Source organism: Saccopteryx leptura, chromosome 7 (genome assembly GCF_036850995.1).
Source record: "Saccopteryx leptura isolate mSacLep1 chromosome 7, mSacLep1_pri_phased_curated, whole genome shotgun sequence".
Classification (NCBI taxonomy): Eukaryota; Metazoa; Chordata; class Mammalia; order Chiroptera; family Emballonuridae; genus Saccopteryx; species Saccopteryx leptura.
The window spans coordinates 20143603-20162426 of NC_089509.1; the positions used below are offsets into that span (position 1 = coordinate 20143603).

The 18824-nt window shown below is 39.3% G+C and overlaps 1 protein-coding gene across 1 annotated transcript in view; it reads left to right on the forward strand.

Moving 5' to 3' along the window:
• The window catches only part of THSD7B (thrombospondin type 1 domain containing 7B), an 891282-nt gene that overhangs the window by 94294 nt on the left and 778164 nt on the right, over positions 1-18824 (forward strand). The gene's annotated exons all lie outside the window — the stretch shown is intronic.

An 18824-nucleotide genomic window follows, 5' to 3' on the forward strand; every position in this document is an offset into this window, starting at 1 on the left:
TGATGTCCAATATGAACCCAGGTACAGCTAGTGCTCAACTTACGACCATGATTGGTTCCAACAGACCGGTCGTAACATGATTTGGTCATAAGTTGAGTAGGCTATATGTACAGTACTGTGAAATGATGTTATAAAAATCTTTAAGTCATATTTTATCATAATTTTCTTTCATTATTGTTATATATCATAATTTTCTTTGTTCATTTTATGCCATTTGTATCATCTCTACATCATTTTGTTTCTTTTTTTTTTAACAAAGACAGAGAGAGAGTCAGAGAGAGGGATAGATAGGGATAGACAGACAGGAACAGAGATGAGAAGCATCAATCATTAGTTTTTCATTGCGCATTGCGACACCTTAGTTGTTCATTGATTGCCTTCTCATATGTGCCTTGACCGCGGGCCTTCAGCAGACTGAGCTCGAGCTGTTGCTCGAGCCAGCGACCTTGGGCTCAAGCTGGTGAACTTTTGCTCAAACCAGATGAGCCCTCGCTCAAGCTGGCGACCTCAGGGTCTTGAACCTGGGTCTTCCACATCCTAGTCCAATGCTCTATTCACTGCACCACCGCCCGGTCAGGCTTATTTTGTTTCTTATTTTTACATTCATCAGGTGTAAGTAAAACACTGCATTACCAGTACAACTGGTTTAATATTTGCAAAGACAATTTCCTCTTGGCAGACATCTTGGGAGGGGTTTGATGAAAAATATCCAAGACACAAAACACAAATTGCTGTACTGAGTCTGGGATAACAGTTGAAATGGTACACGCGAAGATGGTAGTGCTGCCGGAAGCTGGTCCGCACTGTCATATGCCCAGGTGGGCAACGCTTGGCTGCCAGACGCGGAGCAGTCGTGGCTAGCAATTGTGGTCATACAGTTGAATGGTCATAAGCTGCATAGGTCATAAGTCGGTCAATATTTGTACTATGGTCTGAATTTTGTACAAAAGCCTTTTGATTTTTACCTACAGTACAAGAGAGTGGCCTTGGGCAACGGAAGAAATATAATAATAACTAATCTGAATTTGCCTCCAAATCTGCCAATGACAGCCAAGAAACTTCTTTCAAAGGTAGTTTGGGATGTTCAGTCTTTACTCTGGCCAGATTGTGACCTCAAGGGACCTTACTTGGTCAGATTGGTCTCACTGATGTTTGAATAAACTGGTTCCATGTGTGAGGAGCTTTCAACTAAGACTGTCTTCGGAGTGACAGCAGGCAAGACAACTTTGTCTTCATCCTCTGAAAATACTGACATTTTCCAAAGAAACTTTTCTATAACCTCAAGGAAAACTTCATGGATTTCCAACTCTGGGTATGTGAGTTTTCACTCATGTAACACTGGTGGCTGGTCTTCCCCAAGATCATCTGAGGTCATTCTGCTGCTGGAGAAAGAATTAAGTAAGTTCAAAATATTTTTTAAAAGAAGTTGCTCAGCTCTCTAGGCAGATTTGGAAGGAAGAATCTTATATCCTTTGTTTTTTATTCAAAATGTAAATGAATTGCTTCTACTCAATGCAATGTCAAATCTGTCATTTAAAATCTCCAAGAAAGTTTCACTGCCCTGATAACTGTCCCTCTCTCATTCATCCATTATAGAAGAATTGTCATTTTGAGTAATTGTCATTGTTCTAGATGATCAGGACACAAGTGAGAATAAGAAAAACAATGTTTTTATTCCTCAAAAATTTACATTTTAGTTGTGGGAAAAATAATAAATAAATAAATAAGGTATATTCAGGCAAAGGTCAATATAGAAAGAAATCACAGCAGGGTGTTGGCATAGGAGTTATGGGTGATGCCGAATGGTGGGGTTTGTATGGATAAGGTGATCAGAGGAAACCCCTATGAGGATAGGGACATTTCAGCTAAGACTGCAGCCATGCAGTGAGCCAGCCATGTGAGGGTTTGCTAGACGAGCACTTCAAGCAGACAGTGTAGCAACTGCCAGAAGTAGATGGGCATGAGCTTGGAGTGTTTGAAGGAGCACAGCAAGATCCATTGGGATATGACTTGAGAAGGGAGAGAGTGATTTAAGATGAGGTCAGAGAGACAGGGGCCCATCTAAGGGAATTCAGAATTTATTCTAAGTGCAATAGGAAGCCATGGGGAGAGAGGTCATGATACGATCTGATTTATGTTTAACCTGATACTTCTAAGTGCTGTGTGTAAAGTGGAATCTAGGAGTACCCGGAGGAAGCTGGAGCATCCCTTTGGAGAAGATAATGATATGCAGCGTCTTGTATTAGGACCATAGTGCCTCCTGGTAGTTTCGCACATGCTGATACTTAATGGGATGCTTTCTCTCTTCATTTTTTGTGCATCTGTCCTGTTAATGACATATCTTCTGCTTTATTTCTTTTTTATTTTGTTTGAAGCCAAGTCCTTATGGAATTATCTTAACTAAATTGAGGATAATTTAAATATTGAGTAAGATATATATTTTTTAGAGATAATATAGTAAAGTCCCCTCATTTCAGAATTGAGGCAACTGAGATCAAGTGGGAAATGAGGGACTTGTCTGAGTTTACACCTCTAGTTAGTGACAGAGCCAAGAATAGAACTTAGGACTCCAGGTTTCTCATCAACTGCTCCTTGCACTATTGTCCAGCCTGGTTTATATTCTCATAAAATATACACATTTTAGTATTCTGAGATGTAGGGGTTAGATGGAATGGTCAATGGACAAAGGGATCTGAGCTAGTAAGACAAGCCAGCTTAGCCGATCACTCACTGTGTCAGCCCAAGGTGATCAAGATGCCTGTGAAAGGGTGGCAGAGAGGCAGCAAATTGACAGGACTTTAAAAGGTCAGAGCATTGAAGTCAGCAGATGGACAGAACTGTAGGGGGGAAACGCCAGGCGGGGAGCATGAACCAGAGACTGTCTGCGGGCATTAAGGGACAGTCAGCAGATGGGCAGTGCCGGAACACGGTTGAGTAACACTGTCAATGACGCTAATTACTGGTGATGGAGGTGCTTTGCTAAACATGGGGGGAATGGCCTTATTTTATAGGACATTTGCTGTAACTACGGTCAAGTTCATAACCACATTCAATGCATTAAATTGAGGAACCAGGGAGAGATTTACAGTTTTATCTGCTTCTTCTAATACCATGTTTGAGATGGAGATACCGATTAGGATATGCTACAGTCCCCGGAGGATGGCATTTCTTCTCAGCTTTGAGCATTTTCACAAATTAGAATTCCCTGAAAAGTAAAATATTCAGAAGCAAAACAACGTATAACATGACAGATGAAGTGATTTTGTAACAAATCAGCAGGTAAATTAGGAGAATCAGATGTGAGAAAGACATTGAAACTTTCATATTATCTCTGTTGGCACAAATACCAAAAAAAAAAAAACAAAAAAAAAACCCCAACTAAAAATAGATTAATTAAATGTTAAATATAAGGAACTTAAACAAATATGATATTCAATACAGAGGCTGTACTTTTTCATCAGAAAGTTATAGGTAGATAATTTAGCATTTTAATTCAAGAAAAAAAATTTGAACTGTTATTGTAGGCCAAATGCAGTTCTGAGTTCTGATGTTATAAAAGTTGAACAAGATAGGATTTGAAATCTCAAATCACTCATAACTGAGTCAGAAAGTACATATAAAAAATAATTCTATTGGCCTTGGCCAGTTGGCTCAGTGGTAGAGCATTGGCCTGGAGTGTGGATGTCCTGAGTTTGATTCCTGGTCAGGGCACACAGGAGAAGTGACCATATGCTTCTCCATCCATCTGCTTTCCCCTTCTCTCTCTTTTTCTCTCTCTCTCCTCTTCCTACAGCCATGGCTTGATTGATTTTAATGCATCGGTCCCTGATGGTAAGGATGGTTGTGTGGAGCCTCTGCCTCAGACACTAAAAATATCTCCCTAGCAAGCATGGCCCAGATGGGCAAAGATGAGGGTTGCCAGGTGGATCCCCATTAGGGGGCATGCGGGAGGCTGTCTCTCTATCTCCCCTCCTCTCACTTTGAAAAAAAGATTCCAACATAACTGCTATAATAATAGAGCTAACTAAAAAGTGTTTTGATCACATGAATGATAAATGTCTATGATATGAGTAAGAAATTAAAAATGTAAAGGTTATGAGAATAAGAAGTTAAAATGTGAAGCTCAAGCATGATCTTTTTTTTTTTAAGTGAGAAGAGGGTAGAGACAAAGACATACACCTGCATGTGCCCTGATCGGTAACCCCTGTGTGTGGCTGATGCTCCAATCAACCGAGCTATCCTCAGTGCCCAGGGCCGATGCTCGAACCAATCGAGCTACTGCCTATGAGAGGGGAAGAGAAAGAGAAGGGGGAGAGGGAGGGGAAGAGAAGAAAATGGTTGCTTCTCTTGTGTGCCCTGAACTGGTTGACACTTTATCCACTGAGCCAACTGGCCAGGGCCAAGCATGATCTTAAGAAAGATATGTTATTTAAATGATAGATTTGCCAAAAAAAATTGTCTGTCTGTCTTGTGGATACTTTTGTGTTGTTGGCAGTCCCTCATGCCTGGCTGTGCAGTACTTTTGAGTTCTATACTTATATTATCTCTCTGGCTCCAGAATAGAAAAATACTAAATGAAAGCTGGATGATTCCCAGCTGGTGAACTGAGTTCAGTACATCAGTTTGTTTGTAAGCCCTTTCATTTGCTGCTCATTTATAAGGCAGCAAGAATTAAGAATTCTATTGAGCCTTATTTTTTGCATTCTGTCCTCATAGCCAATTCTTTCAAGCCATTAATTTTTCTTCTGCCTCACTTCTTTCCTTTAAATTCTCTTATTTCCTCACCACTGCCCCAAAGCCAAATTAAATTTGTCAAGAGTATTTTGGAACTCAGGTCCATAAACTTTAAATGCCAAACCACAACTGTTTTGTTTTCACAATTTTTGGAAACTTGTCTGGCCCTAAAATAGGATTACTTACTTGGCTTCTACCTTCTCCACTAGTCACTTTACCATAATAAAAATTATAGAGTCCCCATCAGCAGTCACATAAGCTACAAAGGCATGTTCATGAAAACCAGTTAAAATTTTATCTCTATTGTCTCTCTTGCCCAACACACCAATATATAATTTTATTTCAGAGTTGGAAAAAATCATTTAGTTGATTGATATAGCAATAAAAAGACATGATAGATCAACCAAGATAAAAGGCTTAACTAAACAGTTTTTGCTTTATAATAATCTTTCTTCTAAAGTTACCAAGACCTATCTGAAATGATGAAAGTATGGCAGATAAAATTTGTTCTCTTGCAAAAGTTTTATTGACTAAAAGCTGCCACTGATCTGAAGAGTTTCCATCTTAAGTGTGATTTTGGTTCTGTAGAAATTGTGGGGACTAATTTAATTGTTTATTTCTTGCTAGTCCAGCTATTTCTGACATACATCTACATTATTGTGGAAGAGATCTCCTGGCAGCAGATCTGGAGGTCAGGATTGAGTGAAAGAAGTTTGCTTGGGAAGTGAAGGAAAACCCAAAAGGGAACAGGGAAATGATACAGGAAGGGGAATGTAGCCAAAGAAGGTAAACTATTAACCAGCATTACAGTGGGAGCACAGTACACACTGAGGTATGAGGAGATCAGAAAGTTGCACATTAAGTCTCATGACATTTGTGAAGATAGCTCTGCTCCTGGGGTGTTAAGTCCTTGGCACCTCTGGCCTGCCACACAATAGCACCTCTGGATAACTCACCTTTCCCTCATTCAGGAACACAGGTCTGCTGTTGGTGATTGACAGTCAGCCTGATGCCAGCACACAGAATGGTCCCAGAACAATGTGTGGACCATTGACAGTGCCTGCTATACTGCGCTTGTCACACTGTAGATGACCTGAAGATCTGCTGAATTGAGAGCAAGGTTAAATCCTAAAATCTTGGCTTTTTTTAAAGCCATTACTTTTATCTTCCCCCTCATCGATAGTCTAATCAAGAGACTTCTTCATCTCTCTACTCACGCTCTTGCACTGGGGGAGACACACAGAGGCAATTAGGTGGTGGGCGAAATTAAGAGGAACAAAGTGGCCTGAGTGATTCATAAACTGGGGAAGCAGAGCATGAGTAATCAACAGTTGTCAGGAAGGGCTGTGCAGTTAAGAGGATGCTTCACATATTTTAGCTGTATAGAAGAACAAGTTATGTAGTGCTCGTATCACTGATGTTACGCGTTTAGTAGATATTTCCATTTGAATATGACACTTTGAGGCAGTGTAAAAATCAAGTCGAACCAATGTGTGCCTTCCCCTCTGGAATCCAAAATCTGAATAAGCCACTGAAATGAGTATAACAGCATAGTCCTGAGTACACAGAATTAAGTGCCCATAAGGGCGATGAAGGTGAAGTGAGTAGAAAGCAAGCCAGTGTAATATGACAAATAGTAAGTAATGTTTAGCCTCACAGTCAGGAGGGTAATAATGAGTGGTAAGGTCTTTACTAAAATGGAGAATTTGAACTCTCTCTTAAGTGGACAGGTTGTCATATGGAGATGATGGAGATGTTGCCCCTGTGTTAGAGATCAATCAGACTTTTCATAGTGTGTGTATCCATAGGGGTGTTCATGCGATAGTGTCAGAAGTTTTAAATGAATAGGAAATTCTTACACATTTAAAACAATATATGGCCCAAATATATTTAGCCAAATGAAACACACTCATTGACTAGATTAAGCAAGTAAGTCAAATTCAGTAGGATATATCTAACACAGAGGGATGTATGAATACAGGTGACTTTTATTGCCAAAGGTGGAAGAGTGTGTGTCTGTGTGTATATGTCTGTGTGTGTATAAGAGAGAGAGAGGAGATAGAATCAGCCGGTGTGCTCATGATGAATATATACATATGCATTTGTATGTGTGCATGTATGTATACATAACATGTTGAAAAAAATGAAATAAATATATTTTCTAAGATGATGAGTAGAGACAACAGTGAAGCTAACTTCCATATACTTCTACCACTTCAATTATGTTCTCAGTTCAAGGCCAGCTCAGACGTTGTTGCATCACTGACTTCTTACCTTTATCGGAAAAGATTTTTGCAAGAGGGATTTCTTGATGAGTAGGTGGATTTAGAGGAAACTCCATAATTAAATAGGTTTGGTATTAGGTGAGAGATTTAAACTGCTTATTTTTGTAAGAGAGTTTGGAGAGGTTTGCAAGGATTTTGTATTTTAAGAATAGAATCAGAGTCAGATTGTCCTCCGTCACCCTCTGGGCGAGGGGTATGCAACATAATTTAATGACAAGATAACCTAGACATGTTTTCTTTGAATATATGTACCCTGAATTATTAATGTCATCCCATTAACATTAATAAAAATTTATTAAAAAAAAAGAATAGAATCAGCATATACTGATAGTACCTGGGCTCTGAGTCCTAAGGTAGGTATTTTGCCTTTGTTATCTCATTTCTTCAGCAACTATTTTGTATGGTGTGAAGGAAACATTTTAGAAAGGGGAAAATATACCCCTCTATACATACATGTGTACAAAGACCTAGAGTTTAAACAACTTGATCCAGATTAAAGAAATAACACACATCAGTATTAAGACTCAAATACAGAATACACACAGCCCTGTTCATAAGGTTTTTAAAGCAAATATAGTCTGCATTTTCCAGAAAGTAAGCATTAATGTGTATTTATGTGTGACTTTCCTAATTGGAATTCAGGTTGATAAATGCTGCTTGATTTTGAGCATGTGCCTTTCATGGGGACTGAGCTAGCCTGACTGTGGGTTACTCCCATTACTCATTTGTCCCCTGAAGTCTTTCTTACAAATTAGCTAAATGTTTTAGAGCAGTGTATTGCTCTAGCAATGGATATCTCAACCAATTGAAAGCTTGCACCTGGAGTAAAGGGGGAGGATTGATTTCATGCAACCCAGAACTTCATGGTTGTGAATGGCTTTCTCTGAGCAAACCCTGGTGGTGACTCTGATTAAAGGTGGGAAATGAATATTTGCCAATGGGTGTTGAATATAATGTGCCATCAAAGCAACAATGGCTGAGATGGGTTTGGGTGTTGGAGTAGAGGAGAAGGACAGATTGAGTGCCATAGACCCAAAACTCAGAAAAAAGCATAGACCAGCAAGTCTCCCTCCCTGAGAAATGGGAGTAGTATGATACTTTCTCACTTCTTGCTTCTCAGAGACCAAACTCTTCTTCCTGTTGATTTTTCTATTCTGTGCTACTAATTTTCCAGTAAATACCTATTTTTAATTTGAACTAGTCTATGTTTATATTTCTTGAAATGGAATGACCCCATTGAAGCAGATGTTTCTTGGAGAAGGGTGATAAGGATCAGTATTGAAGCTATCATTTTCCCCTTACTTGGGAAAAAAAACATTATGGCTAAATAATCAAATAATAATTATAGTTAAATCCCATAACTTCATCATCCGAAGGAGACAAAATCTCATGTATACCTCATTAAGAAAAAAAAGGTGGTTGGTTGCTAGTTGCCTTCTTTGTCCTCACTTGAGAGAGGAAACAGAAAAGCTTGTTTAAAGTAGAACTCTGCCTGCCATATTGAGGCATTTTTCTCTCATGTATTCATGTTAATGTTAGCTATTATTTAATGATGAGTGGAACGAGGACAGAGTACATGTTGTTACTGAGATCAGAGTCAATAGCAGTGTGCCCCAGTTAGAATTTTCTTTTTCAATTCTTATCTCTTGATCCACCAACTGATTTTCTTCCTAAAGCTTTTAAGGAATCTTTTTTTTCTTCATCTGGCATAATATTTTGTATCTCTGAATACTAACATATAATTTAGTATAGATGTAATAATTTAGTAAAGATGTAATAGCGTTATGTGAAGTTGCGTTACTTTTTTAAGGTATTAATCCTGTGTGTTGACATGTCTGCATAGATGCTGCCATAGCATTAATTTCTGTTTTTGCTGATCTGTGTGTGTGCAAAGCTAGCAGACTGGAAGAAGTTATTTTATAATTTAGAGGAGATATCACAACTGTTTTAAATTACTAACAAGCCCTGGCCAGTTGGCTCAGCAGTAGAGTGTCAGCACTGTGTATGGATCTCCTGGGTTCAATTCCCGATCTGGGCACACAGGAGAAGCGACCATCTGCTTCTCTAAGCCTCCTCCTCCTCTTCTCTCACTCTCCCTCCTGCAGCCATGGCTCAATTGGTTTGAGCAAAGTTGGCCCCGGGTGCTGAGGCTGGCTCCATGGCCTTGCCTCAAGTGCTAAAATGGCTCAGTTGCTGAGCAACAGAGTAGCAATCCCAGATGGGCAGAGCATTACGCCAGTAGGGGCTTGCTGGGTGGATCCTGGTCAGGGTACATGCTGGAGTCTGTATCTCTGTCTCCCCACCTCTTACTTAATTAAAAAAATTATTAACAAATGAGTCAGCTTGTGTTTTTAACATGTAGTTTAGAAACACACCAAGAACACAATTTTGTGAGAAAAATAATCTCATCATTAATAAATCAAAATTCATTGGGCACTCTTGGAAGGAACATGTTGAATGCCAAAACAAAGACATCTAACAAATGGTTGAGAGAACATTTTACTTTATTAATAGAATATTGTATTTTCTCTGATGTTGGACTGAATTTGAAACATTTATGATTTAACTTTTGCAGAACACAGTGATTGGGTTATCTGTATTGAATGCATTTTCTAAGTAGGGATAGAAAACATTTCTTTAAATACTTATTGTTGAAAATCTATCATACTATCTAGTCTTCTTGGAAACAGAGTCTAATAACGTAACCGAGAGCTCTTTGGATTCAGAATCCTTTCTCAGTGCCACCAAATTAGTCAGTCAGCATCGGGGTTTCCCACAAAATTGAGGAGTCAAGTTGACTTTGCTGAATCTGTTTCAAGCTGAAAACATCCCTAGTGTTGAAAGCTGCTCCTCTTTTCTTCCTCCTCTTTCTTCTCTTTTATCTCCTTATTATCGTATATTTTCTCCTTTCTGTAGTCAAATCCGACTTACAAAGTTGTTTCATTGATATTTTATTTTTCTAACTTTAAAGTGCAAATATAAGACAAAATCTACATATGGGAGATTTATTTAATTGGGAATCAAAGTATAAAATATCTTATACAAGTTATATCCTTGATTTTGCATGGATGTTGTCATATCCTAGACTCAGCAGTGGGTATAATATTTTGAAAATATTGAACAAGTGTGGTTTATTACCTTCATCCACTGATTTTTATACTCCAGCCACTTTGGAAAAAGCAAAGCAGGTGCATAGGCACCGCCAGAAGATGGAAGAAACTGTGTGGAAATTCTCGAGTCTCTCAGAGTAGAAAAATAGAGGAGAGATATCTGACACTTGGGTCCTAGTCTCTTTCCTCCAGTTACCACAAAATAAAAGCTTAGTTGCTTATGTCCTGGAAGTGATTCAGATATTCTCTGGTGACCTTTAGGGCATGTAGAAGTAAGCTGAGCTCAGATCCTGGTACCACATAATTTACAGGGTACAGAGCTTAAGCTAAAGTCGAGTACAGGACATGGGATGAGCTAGGGAAAAAGCCAGGAATTCATCAGGCACACCTTAGTAGGCAACTTCACAAGATTCCCAGGCTAAGCTAGACCAGCAAAAGACACCAACCAATAGCCCACACAAAAATCAAGGGTTACACCTAATTCCCATGCCATCACCTAAGCTTTCTGCTACTCTTTAAGATGTGTTTTGGGAAGAAGAAGCACTAGAAATCTTGAAAGCCTATAATTTACCCTTAAAAGGCAGAGTTTACTTTCTAAAATAATCTTATAAACAGAGACTAAAAGACCTAGTATTGTAACCTGTAAAGCTTCATACTTTTCTGCTACCCCAACAGCCTTAAAAAGACAGATCGTTAGCACCCTGCACAGGTGGCCAGGTGCACTACTGGGGGGGGGTGAGGGGGGCTGCTGCCACACTTTCTCATCCCAGACCTACCCTAACTGCAACCCAGTGACACTCAAATGCACGGATGACATCCTTTGGCACATTTTCTGCGGTGCCCCACCATGACCCAAAATAAAAGCAGCCATGGGTCCTGTTCTCTTTGTTTCTCACCTGCTTGGTTGAGCCCACTCCCTTGGTGCTCTTTTATGTGCTCCCTTTTTGGTGTGAGTGCCTCTCTTCCCGGGACCTGTGACCACAATAAACTTAGTTTTTCTTCAGACTCTCCTCTGCTTCCTCTTGTGGCCACACCTCACTGATCATCTTGGGAAAGAATACAGAACAAGATTTTTAAAAAAGTAAAAAGTTGAAGTCACATTTATTAGTAAATTTAAGTTGTTTTTTTTCTCCTTGCTTTCATGGGCTAGGCAATGTTTCCTGTACATTAGATTGTAACATGTTAAATTTTAATGCAGGACTCCCAGTCCAATGTCCAAGGACAGACACTTCTTTTCTGGCGCCCCTTTTGTAGGAGGGCAGAGGCTGGAAGAGCTGTGAAAAGTTTGCTGAGGAATTACACTTGAAACACAAAGCGTTACAATCTCGCATTATATGGAGTATTGTATTACACTTACCCCTTTGAGAATGAGAGTTTGCTGGCTGTAGAATAGATATAGCTTCCTAGCATCAGTGTTCAAACCTGCTTTCTTTTAGTATTTAAATCCCTCAAAATACTGCTGGTGGTGACTCCTTTCAGGAGAATACAAAGTTCAGGTTCCAGATTCTCCAATTCTGAGTCTAAATCTGTTTCAAAAAGCAGAAAAATAAGCAACAGCTTTGAGAAGTTTAACATCATACTTGTTGATGGGTAAAAGAAGTGATTAGTGATACTCATTTTTATCATCATCTGCTCTTGTATGCTCATTGAAATAGTAACCCCCAGCATGCATACACACCCTGCTTTCCTTTTATCCAAATCTTAAGACTGGGTAAAAATCCTGTTCAAGATTCTCTTCCTTGTTGAAATCTTAGCCAAACACTCCTGTCTCTTACCTTTTCATTGTCTATTTTCTACATTCTTTAGTTAGGGACTGACTGTATTTGACCTCAAGAGTCATGAACAGTTTAGAGAGCTTAGTGTTTCCTCAGGAAGCATAAAGACCGCAGCCACGTCTTGTGATCTTGCCCTACTGTTCTGAGCACAAAGGAGTTAAGTAATACTTCATAACTAAAATGAAAACCAGATAACTATCCCAAATAAACAAGTCTTTTAGAAATTGCTGGTGAATCCTTTTAATCAGGCCTGTTAAGTCATATTTAGTAAAAATGCTGATCATGATTAATTTTTGTTGACTGGAAAAAAAAAAGGAAATAACTGGAAAGGTTGTGGGGAAAAAGTGGAGAATTATTTAAGTAAAAAAATCTAGTTATTTGTTCAAGCATGGTGCTAGTTTGGACTTATCATCTGTTCATCAATATGAACTTGGCTGGACTCATTCCTGACATACTAAAGAGCTGTGACAATAGGTAAGGGAGTAGTTAAGTCACCAAATCAAATGTCTGTCCCCTACCCTCCCAGCATGCGATTTTGGCATCTGTCTCACCAGCAAGCTGCAGTGACTCTGCAACATTGTGAGGAGAAACTCACAATGTTTAAGAAATCTGAGCATACTGTTTAGACTACATGTTTCAAATATTGTACCTCCCATTCAGGTTTTACTAAATTGCAGCTGGGAAGTAATTTTGGCACAGTAGAAATTGTACGCCAATTTGTACTTTTGCCTTTTGCTTCAAGGCTCAGTCAAAAGAATCCATCCTGGGCTAAGGTGGTCAGGTTGGCACTTTTTGGAAACAGAGAACAGTTGGAGTTCCAAATTAAATTGTATGAAGAATTCCAGGTATTTTAGGGTGTATCCCAACTTCAATGGAGTCATTTTTATTAGAATTCTATGTTAAGATAAATTACATTTATTGTCTTTTCTTAAATGGTAACAGGCGTGTTTAACTGCAAATACTAGCTACCAGTTTCTCTCCATGGGATATAAAAACCATTTTATGAAGTTGAAGGAGCAAACATAGAAAGTTAGAAAAAAACAGATAAGAGAAAACAGTTGCCTTTATTCCCTGAAACTTGCAAAGCAGACATGTTTACTAAGTTCATACCCTCTTTTCTCTCCTAAGTTTAACTTTTCAAAACATAAGGTGAAAAAAACAGAATTTTGTTATGTGATCTAGAAAATGTAGATTTTCCTAGCTCTCAGAATCTAACTGGGGAGCTGTGTCATAGAATCTGTAGTGTCTTGGAAAGTCGCTTAATGTCATTATAAAAGGTTGCCTGTTGTAGCCTGAGTAAGCGGTGGTGCAATGGATAGAACATTGGATGGGGACACAAAGGACCTACCTTTGAGGCCCTGAGGTCTCCAGCTTGAGCGCGGGCTCACCAGCTTGAGCGCAGGGTTGCTGGCTTGAGAATGGCATCATAGACATGACCTCTTGGTCTCTGGCTTGAGCAAGGGGTCACTTGCTCTGCTGTAGCCCCACCCTCACCCCCCTGCTCCTGACTCCCATCGAGGCACATATGAAAAAGCAATCAATGAACAACTAAGGTGTCACAATGAAGAATTGATGTTTCTCATCTTTCTCCCTTCCTGTCTGTCTGTCCTTATCTGTTCCTTTCTCTGTCTCTCAGTCTCTGTCACAGAAAAAAAAAAAAGTTGCATGTTGAAAAAGCATCACAACTGTAACTTCCTCCTCTTTAGCACTTAAGGAGGAAGACTGATCCTGTGGGGTTTGATTATTAACTCTGTTATTATGTTCGTAGTGTACTCATGAAACTGTTTGGCAATGCACCCATCATTTATTTTTATTTTATATTTTGGAAGCATTGTTACAGGTTAATTGTCTCTATATTTTACAAGTTTGCATCACTAATACCAATAAAAATCTGTTTATATTGCTCTTCTGGGATTCTGATTGCATTAAGAAATGATTAGTCCTAATTAAGTTTTGTAGTCTGTGCTAATTACAATCAAATAAGACTTTATGTGAAAATGTGCAATTATGCTGAAGTAAATGCATTTTTGATCATTAATTAGAGAACTACAAGGCATACCTTTGCAGATGTTTTTATTTTTATTTATTTATTTATCTATTTATTTAATGAGAAAGACATCTCAACAACATGCCATTGCATTTTGAAAGGTTTCTCCCATAGTTGTTACAGAAATGATCTAGTTAATTGTAAGTATGAGTGATGTTACCTTATTTCAATCCTCATGAGAACTAAATTCTCCTCAGCTGTTCCTCATCCACCTTCTGGGTAGTAATATTATGTTTACATTTGAGAATAAAAATTAGAAGCTGAAAATTTTAAGAGCATGTGTTCTATTTTATTGGCTCATGTAACTTTTATGCACTGCAGTCTTTTTTGGTTTGACATCTCCCTAACTTCTTTTCACTGCTGTAGATGCTCTTGGACTCCCCTGCGTGAGGTGGTAAGGATACTTCTGCAGGTTCTTCCCCGGTGTGACAACAACTGGATACTTCTGCCCTCAGCATCTGGCTTTTTAATAGTCTTTTTTATTAGGAGGGTTGACTTTTGTATGTAAATGAAGAAAGGATAAGAAGAATAGAATTATACTTTCCGGCCACTTACATTTTTTTCCCTATACTTTCACAGGAATCACTAACATGATTCATGTGAAACAGCATGGTTCCTAGTGCATCGAAGGTTCCCTAAATGTTAGCAAAGACAATAATTATTGTTCGAGTTGTATTGCATTCAGTACTGTTGGAAGTCCAATTTTAGACCAATTAATCGGTTATGACCTCGGGAGGAAGAAATATTTCACTGGAATCCTCCATCGATTTCACTCCCCCTTCTACTCTTGTCCTGTTTATAGATGCTTTGAGTTTGGCAGCTAAAGCAAAGGCCGAAGCCAAACTCTCTCAGCTGCTTTAAAGACCCTGAAATGCCCACTTTGATGCAGTGCTGAAGGCTCCAATTCAGCAGTAATGTTCAAATCGTTGATCATTTATCTATGTTCTAACCTTAATCTACTTTTTCTAAACTTCCTACTCATTCATTTTCTCACTCCTACTTACTTTTGTCTCCTATTTGTCAACTCAAGAGCGATTTTTCTACTTTTCTGACTTTTAATTGCATTTCAGTGTCTTTGCTCCCCTTTATCAAACCTTTTCCTTTTTCCTTTAAAAAATAACTTTGGCTGGCCCTGGCCGGTTGGCTCAGTGGTAGAGCATCGGCCTGGCGTGCAGAAGTCCCGGGTTCGATTCCCGGCCAGGGCACACAGGAGAAGCGCCCATCTGCTTCTCCACCCCTCCCCCTCTCCTTCCTCTCGGTCTCTCTCTTCCCCTCCTGCAGCCAAGGCTCCATTGGAGCAAAGTTGGCCCGGGCACTGAGGATGCTCTGTGGCCTCTGCCTCAGGCGTTAGAATGGCTCTGATTGCAGCAGAGTGATGCCCCAGATGGGCAGAGCATCGCCCCCTGGTGGGCATGCTGGGTGGATCCTGGTCGGGCGCATGCGGGAGTCTGTCTGACTGCCTCTTGTTTCCAACTTCAGAAAATTACAAAAAACAACAAGAACAAAAAAACTTTGCTCATTCTTCAGATACTATCTTGATTATTTTATTCTCATGCATTTTTGCATCCTCAGTTGAGCAACTGGTCTCCAAGTTCCTACCTCCTTTTCTATCTCATTACTGTTATTTTTCTCCAAGTCCACATTTCAACCCAGTGGCTATGAGTTTTGCCTTGCAGTTATGACTTTCATTTCCAGCTTTGGTTTTTTTGTACATGACTTTTGCTTTGCCTGGGATTTCTTGTTTAACACTTTGTCAATATCCATTCATATCCCTCCTTTAACTTCCTCCTTCTTTTCTTGCAAGAAGTTTTAAATCAAGATTAGGAGCTATGTCTCCTCAGTGAACTGAAATCATATAAAGTCCTATAAACATCTTCGGGATCACGTAGTAAAATCTGCTCATGTTACAGATGAGAAAGCTGAGGTTCAGAGTGGGTCACTTGAGCTACAAGATTATGAGGCCATTCAGTGTCAGAATAGGACCTAGGAGATTTCCAAGTTCATGCATGCCCTATCCTCTCAGCTACACCATCTCAGCACATATATTTTCTCTTTGGTCTCTTGATTTTTTTTTAACACTTTCTTCATGATGTGCCCTTCCCCACTCCCCTCAGTTACTTTATAAGTTCTTGGAAAACGGGGACCATGCCTTTGGGCTTTTCCTCTTTGGGTTTCATCATTCTCCATAAGATCTAACACAAATTGCATTCTCCACAGGGTCCATATTAGGTTAAACATTATTTTCAGTCTCACTCTAGCATTTTTTATTTTGTTTCCTTCCTTAATTTATATAAATTTATATATATTTGAGTCCATATCACTATTCTCATGTCTTCTTTTTTTCTTCTCTTTTGCCTTAATTCTTTAACCTCAATTTCCACTAATTTTAAAAATATATTTAAAAATACATTTCTATGCATTATATTAACTCTCCAGTTTGGGTTCAAATTTTTTTATACTTCTTATATCATATTTAGATTTCATTTAGAAGATAAAAGGTAGATAGTGGATCTCTTTTTAGTACACGGGCAGCAAAAACCAATATCATGAGTGTTCATTATTGTTAAAGTCACCTGGATAAATTAACCTTCCATGTACTAACTCAGTCTGTTACCTAGTTCACTATAGCCACCTCATGAACTTTTCAAATATTTTACATTTTTCACTATTAAATCTCTAAATCTCATTATTTATTGATTTTACGTCAGTTAGGGTGATCTGCCTAATGTGAAGAGTTGAACTAGAGGCTGTTTTTCTGTGTTGATAAAATGGAAGCGACCATACATTGCTTTTTAGAAATGCTTAACACACAGAACTCAGAGACATAATTTGATTGTCTTGGAGTTGTGCTTCTTTAGAAAAATCTTAAAAGAGGGAGGTTGAAGGTTTGCTAAGGACATTTTAGGAATGAGAAAGGCCTGAATAAATGCTTAGAGGGGAGAAAGGGAGCAGGTTACTGTATTTCCTGGCCTTTAACACAATTTAAAGAGCAGATTAAAAAGATAATAGGGGTATAATAGGAGAAGAGTTGTTCAAATTCTTGAAGTCAATGGCTGAGAATCTCCTGTTAGATATAAAGCAGAAATATAAGGCTTGACACGGCAGTCATTGAGATACAAAATTATTAAATGAAAGGGTCTTTCTCTCTGCAGGGCTGAAAACGTTCTGACTTTTATATGAATTTCTTAAAAGTGCCATCTTCAGGTGGCCTGCTTCACCTAGAAATATTCTTTATATGTGACTATTTAACATATGCCCACTCTCTGTTGAGCCTGTCTGTTCATCCATTAGCTCATCAGTCATCACAGATAATTCTGAGGGGAACATTATCAGTTCCATCTTATAGACCGGGGGAAGAGTCATAGAGCAGTGCAGTAACGTGCCCATGGTTAAGCAATGCACGTGGTAGAACTGAGATTCCAATCTGCCATTTTTCTGACTCCAGCATTTTCATTTCTAGGTTATATATTACTTTTATTTTTACTTTGAAATTTTTTATTGTAAAAGATGAAACTTTGCACATTCTTTAAAACATCAAAATTGAAAGTTATTAGACAAGTCAATCATATAAAACTGTGCAAAAATTAATTAATAACATAATTAAAGAAGTGGTAGTATTTTACCAGTATAAAATGTCATGCAATTCAAATCATAGTTTAGATGTTCAGTGATTCAAGTGTTTTATTCCACATAATAAGTTTTGATCGGTTATAAGATAAAATTTCTCCTCTGGATAGTCTGCTCTTAATCATATCTTTCTGGTTTTATTTTTTTGTTTTGTTTTTTAATTTTTCTTGAGTGAGAAGCAGGAAAGCAGAGAGAGAGAGACTTCTGCATGCATCCTGACCCATATCCACCCAGCACCCCCCCCCCCCCACGCAGCGATGCTTTGCCCATCTGGGGCCACTGCTCCATTGCTTAGCAACTGAGCTATTTTTGTGCCAGAGGCGAGGCCATGGAGCCATCCTCAGCACCCAGCCTACTTATTCCAACCAAGCCATGGCTGCAGGAGGGGAAGAGAGAGAAAGAGAGAGGAAAGAGGGAGAGGGAGGGAAAGAGAAGCAAATGATCACTTCTCCTGTGTGCCCTGACCAGGAATCAAACTCGGGACTTCCATATGCTGAGCAGACTACCACTGAGCCAACTGGTCAAGGCCTGTAATACCATTCTTTATCACTATCATTTCACACAGTAAATAGGATAGCTGGCTAAGGTGGCAATTTCAAAGTTGTTGTTCCAGTCTTGGGCCATTTTTATGTTGCCATCTATGTCCCAAGCTGTACCCCAGCTTTTCTTTTATTTTTTTAATTGTTTATTTATTTTTTTAAGATTTTTAAATTCATTTTTAAAGAGAGAGGAAGGAGAGAAAGAGAGAGTGAAGGGAAAGGAGCATGAAGCATCAACTCCCATGTGTGCCTTGACCAGGCAAGCCCAGGATTTCAAATTGGCAACCTCAGTATTCCAAGTTGATGCTTTATCCACTGAGCCACCAGAGGTCAGGCTACCCCAGCTTTTCTTGACAACTCAATCCTTATTGTTTTTTAATTTGCTCCTTCAAAACCATCACCAACCCTGACCAGATGGTGGTGCAGTGGATAGAGCATTGGACTGGGATGCAGAGGACCCAGATTCGAAACCCCGAGGTCACTAACTTTTTTTTTTTTTGTATTTTTCTGAAGCTGGAAACGGGGAGAGACAGTCAGACAGACTCCCGCATGCGCCCGACCGGGATCCACCCGGCACGCCCACCAGGGGCGATACTCTGCCCACCAGGGGGCGATGCTCTGCCCCTCCGGGGCGTCGCTCTGCTGCGACCAGAGCCACTCTAGTGCCTGGGGCAGAGGCCAAGGAGCCATCCCCAGCGCCCAGGCCA